We start from the raw sequence: 10,956 nt of genomic DNA, 5'->3' as shown, positions 1-10,956 counted from the left end.
TCAGAACCTAACTTTTTAAATATTTATTGGTCCAAAGCAATGGAAGAAATAACTTGAAAGAGCCAAATCTATGGTAATATTTGGATCCAAACTGTTTCTCAATCTGAGCAATGTCGTGCATGCTTCCCTTTGTCAAAAAAGGACATTTGAGGGCTCAGATTGATATCAATAGGACAAAACAGACAAGGAAATCCAGGTTTGAGAAATGGTTCGTTTTCTTTCTGTACATGCCGAAACCCAGCTCTCTCTCAAGCGCCCTGGAGGAGAGCCAGTGTCCCAGACGCATGGCTTAGCCTGTTGCCTTTTTTTTTTTTTTTTTTTCACATAGATCTAATTCAAAGCACACATTTTTCTTCTTTTTTTAATTCATACTTGGGAACCCTCAAAAGCTGTGTGAGCAGTCTCCTACCCACATGTACATACTTGTGGGCAAGTGTACAAACGTCCTAAGATTTGGCCAGGAGATGAAGACAAGGTCCTCCTATATCAGTCTCCCTAGCCATGGGTAAATGGACCCTCTTCTCAAAAACCACACTGCAAGCTTTTACAAAACGGCATCCCCTGAGTGACTGTTCCTCTAAGCAGATTTTCCCAGTCTTTCAGATACCCCTAGAATAGTAGTGTTCCCCAGAAATCTCTTGAGGTTCCTTCTGCACCTCCCACACTTGGCTGCGTGAGGCTATGCCTTCCGAAACTCTAGTGCCAGTGCCAGCCTCTGGCGACTCCAAGTCCCCCAAATCACGCATCCCTGAACCCCTTTTCCGTTCCTCCTGTAGACCTCAGCCAAAATCAGAGAAGCAGCAGGGCATGCAGAGGGACTTCCCATGAAGCTATTTTGGGGTGAGGAAGCCTGGGCATTGTCCGGTACAGCCTCTCTGCCTCCTATAAGGTGAGAGATTGGACGTCCAGCCGTCAAGGATTTGGGAGAACTTATCAAATAAATAATAGTCCCACATTCTGGGGGTCCTGGAATTGACAGTGGCTCTTGTAGAATGCACATTGACCTGTTGCTCTGATGCTGACAACCCCTCAGGAAGTTTAAGGTAGGCTCTACTCCCAACGTGGGGCTCGAACCCACAACTCTGAGATCAGGAGTCCCATGCTCTACCAAGTGAGCCGGCCAGCCAGGCGTCCCTCTTGGGAACCTGATTTTGCCTTCAAAATGAAGTCCAACCTCTTTAGCATTTAAGGACTTGCACGAGGGGCTCACTTTTTACTTCTGGTCACTTATCCAAACATGATTCATACCCACATTCCCTGTGATTTGGATGCTTCGGCGGGGGGCGGGGGGGGGGGGGGTCTCTGCCAGATGTCGTGATTCTGGGGAGCTGAGGACACGGCTGTCTGTGCACACGTGGACTTCTATCCAGGACACCGATATCAGGAACGCCCTGCTTCCCTGAAACCTGAGTTCTGGGTGCAGCCTCAACCTTTGCATAGAGGAGTTTGTCAAATTGTAGGTATTAAAAGGCAAATAAAAGTCAGTGCGTTTTGCAAAAGGCCAAGGATAAAGCTTACTTCCCGGTAGACCGCTGGGCTTCGAGGCAGCTCATGTATGTTTCACTCTGGGGATTTATGGTATGCGGGAGAGAGGGCAGACGCTGTTCTGTACTAGTACTTTCCATGACTAGAGCCAATAAAAAAGAACAGGAAAGTGATAGCCCAAATTACCCCCAAATATCCCCCCAAACCCATTTGTTGTTCTGGGTGAATAGATTCTGGGTGACTGCTACTTTTATGGATTTCTCTGCTCTATGTATTGCTTTTAAAATGTGCATTTTTAAAAAACGCAGCAGTGCAAGATGACGGACTGACCATTTGAGCCTCTTCCTTAGGGACCTGAAATATGAAAATTTTTTCTAAAATAAATAAAAATCAGGAGACTCCGGACACAGGGCCTGGACAGAGGCTTTCAAACATGGGGCGGGCGGGGCGGCGCCTGGGTGACGCAGTCCAGACTCTTGATCTCGGCTCAGGACACGATCTCACGGTTCGTGAGTTCAAGCCCCACGTAGGACCCTGTTGCTGATGGTGGACAGCTGGCTTGGGATTCTCTCTCCCTCTTTCTCTCTGCCCCTCCCCTGCTTATGTGTGTGTATGCGCTCTCTCTCTCTCTCTCTCTCTCAATAAAATAAGTAAACTTAAAAAAAAACGGGGTGGGCATGGAAGGGCTGGGACAGCCCCCACAGCCACACCCGACTTCTGGAAGGGCTCTCCTGAACCTGCACAAGCGGTGAAAAAATTGAGTTGGTAACAACAGAAAGAAAAGGAAAAAAAAAAAGTGACCTTCAAATGGTTTCATTCGGACAGGAGGGCCCTAGAGAAATCCCTTTACCAGGGGATGAGCCTGGCCAAGAATGGGATCTTGGCGACACAGGCCACTACCGTGGGTTGGATTTTAGAAGTCACAGACCCACAGGAGGAAAGGTGGCCAGGTTGGCCCTCCCCGCCCCCACGCGGCCCCCCTGGCTCTGGGCGTGGGCCAGCCCCCGGATTCAAGCAAGGGGTTTTCTTGGCCCAACTCCATGGAAATATTTCCTTCGGTGGAGCAAAGAACGGCTTCATTCAGCGGCCTGCGGCTAGGGAGGGGGCTGGCTTTACTGTGTTGACAGAATGGTGAAGGCCTGGGGGAGGGGCCCCAGAGAAGAAAATGTATTCCAGGTAGAACAGGACTGGAAAGTTTGCTTTTTTTTTTTTTTTTTTTTTTTAAACTAAAAGATTGCTGACAGTTGAAAAACTACCACCCCACCCAAGAGGCTCCAAGAGAAGACATTTGTACTAGATTTCAGTGATGACTGTAGCAAGACCTGTCTTCCTAACGGCAGAGGGAAGGGGGCCAATTCTGGGCACGCTTTCAATTTAAACATTCAAGGTCTCGATCCTTCCCGAGAGCACAGTTGGCCTCCCTGGGCCAAGCCTGGTGATATCTGTGTCTCAGCCTCACCCCGAAGCCACCAGCTCACTGGTTGAGAGTCAAGGGCATCCAGGAGACTGTGCGATTAGGGACCCTACGCACAAGGAGGCTGTGGGCAGGGGTCCCAGGGGCACACAGTCCTCCCTTGTTGACCCTGGGATGTCCATGGCATGGGCAAACATAGGAACCCCCAGCCCCTTAGCTTCCAGGAAACAGACAGAAGGAAGCATGTCTACGTGACTCCTACATGAGAGGCTGGGGGGACGAGGGGTGCCTCCACCACGAAGAGGGATGATGCGTCCTACTGCTCAATGCTATCCTGGCGGTAAAAGGAGAGGAGAAGCCAATGGAAGGCAGAGCCTGGCATGCAGGCGGCCGCCACTCTGTGCAGCGGCCCATGCTACCTGAAACAAGGGGACGGTGGCCCTGTGATCACAAGGCTGACCACCAGCCTTCTTTCTCAGCTCTAGGGTAAACCTGCAGTCTCGCCTGGTGGTTGAGGGTTTGGGGCCCGATCAGACCCCGGATGCCAGTCTACTCGCTACCCGTGAGGCCTGGGGTTGTTGGTCCGACCTCCTGAACCTCATTTTCAAGATCTGTAGAATGGGGATAAAATGCCTCCCTCCTTTTGGTGGTAAGATTAAATGGGAGAAAAAATGATCTGTATTCACCGTGTGTCCCCAGCTATAGGATGTGAAGAGTGTGCACAGAGAGATCTTCTTGGGGTTTTTTGTTGTTGTTTGCATTTATTTTATAGGAAGCATAAATTTATCTTGTAATTTAAAAAATAAGTGAGGGCAGACAGTGTCTCCTTTGCTGTCTTGCCTGCCGCTCCCTTGCAGTGTGTTCAATAACCTTTATCTCCTTTAAAAAAGAAGAAGATGATTAAATTAAATTAAAAATAAAATTTTTAAAAAAGTGAATCTTAGGGGCGCCTGGGTGGCGCAGTCGGTTAAGCGTCCGACTTCAGCCGGGTCACGATCTCGCGGTCCGTGAGTTCGAGCCCCGCGTCGGGCTCTGGGCTGATGGCTCGGAGCCTGGAGCCTGTTTCCGATTCTGTGTCTCCCTCTCTCTCTGCCCCTCCCCCGTTCATGCTCTGTCTCTGTCTGTCCCAAAAATAAATAAAAACGTTGAAAAAAAAAATTAAAAAAAAAAAAAAAAGTGAATCTTAGGGCTCCCGGGTGGCTCAGTCGGTTAAGCGTCCAACTCTTGATTTAGGCTCAGGTCATGATCTTTCGGTTCGTGAGTTGGAGCCCTGCATCAGGCTCTGTGCTGATGGTGCACAGCCTGCTTGGGACTCTCTCTCTCCCTCTCCGTCTCCCTCTCTCTCTCTCTCTCTCTCTCAATAAATGAATAAACTTAAAAAAAAAAAAAGTAAACCCAATGAAGCTGCTAGGCCAATGAGCAAAGGTCTGTGCTATATGCACTCTGTTGTCCTGCTACAGGCACGTAGAAACCCTTCTCTGTGGACAGGACAACCTTGAACACTGTTCTCTCCAAAATGAGAGGTTGGCTGCTGAAGCCCACAGTTTGGGGCTGGGCTCAATTGGCCAGAAAGAAAACAGAAACAAGCTTCTCTGCCTGCAGAGTGTTGGTTGAGCCCTGTGGGCTCTCTGTGGCCCAGGCTGGCCACCCTAGCACAGCCACCTGGCCCAGTACCCTCCACCCCCCTCCCCCCAGCCACCAAGGGCCAACTTCCTCCTCAGCGTGACCGCCCATCTCGAAGTCTGGGATTTGAGATGCAGTCTGCGAGTTCAGGGGGAAAAGGGATCTTCCAGATAAAAAAAATATGTCCAGAACACTTGGCCTGCCTCCTTCCGCTCTTCTCTGCTGTTCTGTCCCCAGTGAGACACAAGCGGGCAGGGCCGTTTGGCAGAGTGGGTGACGGGTGACGGTGCAGGATCTGACGTCAGACCAGGGTTCAAACTCTGACACCACCCCTTACGAGCAGCTCGGCTCTGCGTGAGTCCTTGAGGCTTCTCAGTGTCTCAGCTTCCTCATCTGTAAAATGGGGATGAGAGTACCCGCCTCTCAACGAGCACCTTGCAGAGCACGAAATCTTTGCCACAGCCTCTTGGTTGAGAAGGCACTGCTCTGGGCCTAGCAGAGGAGAGTCGTGCGTCTTGCCGTCTTAGCAGTCCCAGGACAGGCACAGTGGCAAAAATCCTGTGGGTGACGAGGCACCGTCCACGCCAGCCCCTGCGGCACACCCTTTCCGGAGCCAGAATGCAGACACATCTTGCAGCCCGAGCGCCCACTGAAAAACTTCGTTTACCCCACCCCCCACTGGGGTCGCTTCACCACCAGGGGTGCCGGGGGTGACTGCCGGGCACTGAGGGTCATTTCAGAACACCACAGGTCACCGCGGGCCTCAGTGTCTCGCCCCCCACCTACCAACTTGCTCAGGCTTATGCTCTGCAAACGCTCTGCCCTCTGAGACACAGGCTCAAATGTTCAACATACCCTTTAGGTGTTTGCGGAAAGGATGAGCTTAAAGGCGCCTGCCTTTAGGTAAACGGAGTTGCCCTTGCACTTTTGATGATAAAGAAAAGCAAACAAAGGCCGCCTTTCAAAGACCAGCTTGCTCCCGCTGGCTCCCAACCCAGACACCCTCCGCCATTGGGAACCGTTGGGGGTGGAGGGCTGTGGGAAGGCCTCTGGGACCCCTGGGCGCTTTGAGGAGGGTCCTGCCCACATCACCCCACTGAGTCTCCAGTTTCCCCTCTGCAAAAAGTATGAAAATCAATACTCCGGCCGCAGGTTTGCTCTGAACACAGTGCAAGATAGACTAACAGACTACGAAGGACAAAAAGCCTTCCGCATTATCTGGAGGGGTCCTCAGGGTCAAAGTCCACAGCTGGGGTGGTGGAGCCTCTCCGAGCCAGTCACCGAGCAGGAGCAGGTGGCGCACCGGCTGGCCGTGGAACCAGGCCGGCACACTCAAAGCTGGCTGCCCCCAGAACACCCCAGTTGAGGTGCTGCATCTTTAGCCCGAGTTTTTATCCACTTTAAAAGGCAATTCCAGATCGTTGTGTTTCGTGCATCGGTTCATTCGGTTCAGGAAACACGGGGGTGCCTAGGGCCGGCACTGCCTTAGCCCCTAGGGAGACAGTGACAGGTGACGGGACGTGCTGTCTGCCAGATGAAGCTCAGAGGGGTTGGGCTGCACACCTACTGTGCGCCAGGCTCGCCTCTGGCTGCCTCTACTTGGACCTCAGGTAGACAGTGTGCTCAGCCCAGGCCCCCGGATGAGCCAGCCATTCTGTTCTCCCCAGGAAGGAGGAATCGGCAAATAGAGAACTGTCACTTAACTAGAAGACAGAGCCACGGGGGGGGGGGGGGGGGTGCTGGGATGGCCATGAAAAGCTGGCACCTCTCACCCGGGGCTGAGGATCAGGAATTCTGGGCCCGCGTCTTTCCCAACAGTCTGGCCTTATGTACATTTCCCAGAAATTCTTACTGTTTACTCTGAGGGGCCTCCCCAAGGCAGGAGCCGTTCAAACCCTGCTTTCAGCTGTAAGTCACTTTCTGGCTGGCTCAGGGCACAGGCCTCTCCGAGCGTTGAACGTATGGCCACGTGGCCGCCCCAGAGATCCAAGCAAAACTGTCTGGCTGCCCAGCCCGAGCCGTCCCTGAAAGGCTGCAGTGTGTACCCCGGCCCCGGCCCTGGGGGCTCACACAGGGCCCTCACACACGCCCTGAACCAGCACAGACCCAGGCCCGCACTGGTGGCTGGTTTCTGCAGCCCAAAGAGGGCCTTGATTTGGAGGAACCTGAGTGGATCTGGACCGACGGGGGTCGGGAAGTGGCCAGGGGAACTGTAGATAGGCTGTCCTCTCCCGCCAGGCTAGAAAGGAAGCCGAGGGGAGGGGAGGGAGCAGGGGGTCAAGGCCACCAGGCGCTCAGTGGCAAGCCTACTCAAACCCTCTCTCTGGGCGAGGTTTCTCTAGGGAAAGAGTATGTCCGCACCCTGCAGGTCTCGGCCCCGTCCCGGGATTCTGTCTGGCGGACATGCTGGGCCAGTCCCGCCTAGGAATGGCCGTGGCTGAGATTACCAGCAAGGGGCCGGGACCACGGCTCTGACTCCTAAGAGAAGGCTTCTCTGCCAGCATCCCAGCCACCACAGTCTCACGGGGCTCACGCAGTCCAAAAGTCGTGCTCGCTGGAGAGCGGAGGCACAGAACACACAAGCCCTAATGAATAAGGCAGAGACGGAGCAGGTGCTCAGGAACCTGATGGATATGCTGTCCCTGTGCGTGTGGTGATGCCCCCCCTTGGGTGACGTGGGCTGGGAGAAACGGGGGTCATACACCCCAACGGGGAGGCTGTCTCTGCACCAAGGAGAGGAGCCACAGGAGCAAGCCCTTAGTCACTCCGGGCCTCCCTGGGGTTCTGGCACATTCTGTGACTTAAGAATAGGATTTGGGTTCCAGGAAGGCAGCCCAGAAGAGGGGGTCTGCTGTGCCCCTCCTGCCCAAGAAACGTGTGAGGGTCTGCGTTGGACCAGAAGACTCATGTTCGGGGACACCCCAGCCCCCAGCCTTGCTGCTGGGCTCGGGGAAGGGGGGCTGGGCGCTTGGCAGAAGTCGTTGGCACATTCCCATATGTTAAAGGCGATGCTGTGCCTGCATTTGGAACCTCGGTGGAAGGCAGCGTGAGGCAGAAGCAAGATATGAGGGACTTTAACATCTGCTCTGGGAGCCCCTGAATCAAATCGAGATGACCTCACCCTCCCCGCCCCCCAAGGCTGCGCGCCCGGCAGGCTGGGGTGGGATCTCTGAACCAAGGATCTGGGATCAGGCTGCCTGGAGGCCCTAGAAATCCGTGCCGAGCAAAGGCGAGCAGAGCTGTGTCCTCCTTGGACACACGGGTTTCACACGTGAACCCGTGTTCCCTCTAAATAAAGTGAAAACAACAACAACAACAACAAAACCAAAAAACAACCCCTTCTCGTCCCTCCCAACTCTGTGCCAAGATTTATTTGCTCCCAGCAAGACTGAGCACTGAAGCTGCCTTTATTTCCTCACTTAGCCAAGTTCAGCTTGTGACTCTCCAGCCCCCCTCGCCCCCCAACCTGCAGCCGGGGGTGACGGCCAGCAAGGCTCTGTGTCCCAGAGGCCAGGGTCACCCCTGCAGAAAACAAAGAAAGGTAACGTTCGATTTGGACCGTGTCCAACTGCCCCCGCAGGACTTCTCCGGTTTGCTTTTTCAGATCTACATTCTTTTATTAAACTGTTGGGAGAATCACCATGAAAATACCACGGCCGCCCCACCACACACAGCTTCTCATCAACCTTCCACTGCGTCTGCGGTCTACGCGGGCACGACTTCTCCGGCGGGCATTCTGGCAGCGCAGACCCAGCGGCTAACAGCACGTGAGCCTCAGCCCGGCCATTTCCTCTAGAAACGACTCCCGCAGAAACGGCTGAGCAAGTGTGCAGAGGTGCAGAACGATGGCTGGGAGTCGGCAAACGGACAACTACGCTTCCCCGCGCTTACCCGGAGCCTGTCGCTGGCTCGCTTAGCCCACGCCGCAGAACCAAGCGCCTTATCGCGCCCGTTTACAGATGAGGAAACTGAGGCACGGAGATAACAGCCGACGAGAAGCAGACCTGGGGGTTGGGCCGGGGGGCACTTCTTCTCCTTGCTGGGTCGCATTCTCCATTTCTCCCCACTCTCTTGCCCATCGGGACAGCACGGAACATGCAAAGAAAGGGTCAGGATTGAGCCGAGATCTTGGTCACACGGGTGACAGAGATCCCCCAGGAGGTTGGAGCATCACCTGGGCACAAGTTTCCGGCCTGCGGGTTATGGATCTCTCCCGCTGTAGATATGATAAGACCCACATGCCCCCGACGCTTGGCCTGGGAGGGGAGCACTGCGGTTGGTCGAGAACTCCGCACGGAAATCGGTTTGAGCTGACCCTCCACGGAAGAACTGGGTTTTCCTGCCCTGAGAGTAAGGCCTGCAAGCAGCTCCCGCCCAGCTCTTCAACAAACACCAGGAGGGGGAGGATGTTGCCCCTATTCCTTGACCGAGATGCGGTGAGGTGCGGGCTCGCCGCAGGGAGTCGCCGTGAAGCCCGGAGAACTCCAGCCCCGCCATCCCGGTGCTCCCCGGTGCTGTGGACCCGAGCAAGCCTTGCCCCTAGACACCAAGGCCCCACGGCCAGCGCAGCAGGTGCCTGTGCACCACCAACCAGGGACCGCGGGCGGCCACGTGAGTCCTGACGAGCCACAGCACAGCCACGGGAGGCAGGCAACTTGCAAGCCACAATGCGCCAGCCAAGTGACCCGTCCCCTCACAGGCCCACCAGTGGTTCAAGTCTGCAGATTTGGAGCCTACAGCATTCAAACTGTCCTATTTCCAAAGACACCAAGCAGCCCCGTCACACATTTGCGTGTCCCAAAGTTCCCTGTCCATTTGCTCAGAGGATAAGCGTGGCCAGCCAGAAGTGCCCACGAGGCTTCTGCGCTCGTTCTCAGGGTGAACCCACAAAACACCGTGCCTCCTCGGAGACCCCCGGACCCTAAAGCCTATTTCTCTGTCCTCAGGGCCGAGCGGCGGTAGGGGGGGGATGGGCAGCCTTCAGCCTCACCCCTCCCCCACTGCAGACGCAGTCATTTGCAAACCAGCAGGACCAGGATGGGGGCTTGAAAACTGCAATGCTGGAGTTCTTTCCATTCTTAAAGGGACCAAGCAACCCCAGCGGGGAGCAGCCCTGGGACCAAATACCACTTCCCCTGCGGAGGGCACTTCTGTCCTCTTCCTGGGCTAGGCCGGCACCACCCCGCACCCCAGGCTGGCAAAGGAGCCTCTGTGACCTCCTAGAGCCTGGGAAGGGGCTGGCACCCGATCCAACACCACTTGGAGGAGGTTTCTCTGGGGGGTCCCTGGGGAAGCCGTTCAGACTTCGCCTTAGAAGTTATCGTGATTTCCTGGGTCCCGACAGAATGTCATGTTCTTATTTCTACCCCCAGATCCCGCCATTCTTCCCTTTTACACATGCCTCAGCCGAGGTTCTCAGAAGCTCAGACACCTGCCCATATTTCCCCGGCTCTGAGGTGAGGGCCAGTGTGTGGACAGCCAGGCCTACTAACTGCCCCAGCCAAGTCACTGGCTTGAAGAGCTCTTGGGGACAAGGAACCCAGCGGCTGGGGCCCGGGACCTACATGGGAAGGGGGTAGGGGGCGGCTCACTGGGCTGGGTCCTGCAGAATAGTCTCTCCTGCTGTCACTGGCAACAGGTCAGTGTCAATGGTCAAAGGTCAAAGGTCAAAGGGCACCACTCAGGACTAACCGGGGCACTTCTTGTACTTGGGCGCCAGGGAGCAAGAAAAGTCAGGGGCAGACAATTCTTCACAGTGTGACTTCTCCACTGAAAGGGACACGATTGTCGCAAAATTCTCATCCGATGAGACGGGCATTTCAGGGGGCACGGAAACTATTCTCAATGAGTAGCAGTGTCCTCCCTCACCAGCCTCTTCTGTCTCCCAACAGCTATTGCCTTCCCTTCTGGAAAAGCAGAACCCAGGGCTCTGCCCGGTGCCCGGGACCAAGAGCAGCACCTCCTCCGGTAACACGCAGCTTGAGTCCCTGTACCTTTGGGTCTAGGAAACGGTCAAGGTCCATCTCGTGGAGATAAAGCTGAGCCAGACAGAGCTTGTGTGTTGGGGTGAGGGGAGCTGCTGCATCACGTGACGCAGCCCAGGCCTTGTCTAGGAGTGCGATACCCAGTTTGGCATCCCATTAAGCCCTGACAGGACCCCCAGGACCCCACCGCCTCTGCTCAGACAGCCCAGAAGGCTGAAATCCGCCTGGGAAAGCAGAGGAGGCTCAGCCCCTATCTGGCTCCACCCCCCCCCCCCACCAAGGGCTAATAATTCACAGGTAACCAAGAGCCTAGGGGGAGGGTCGACTAAGAGTCAAGTATCAATTCCTCTTGAAATGCAGAGTTTCCGATGGGGGGAGGTGAAAAACCAGGGCCTGGAGCAGTTTTGCTGCAGCCTTTCGGCAAATACTGGCCACCGAGCACAAAGTTGC

This window comes from Lynx canadensis, chromosome B3, assembly GCF_007474595.2.
Source record: "Lynx canadensis isolate LIC74 chromosome B3, mLynCan4.pri.v2, whole genome shotgun sequence".
Lineage (NCBI taxonomy): Eukaryota > Metazoa > Chordata > Mammalia > Carnivora > Felidae > Lynx > Lynx canadensis.
This window is presented reverse-complemented; position numbering follows the sequence as displayed.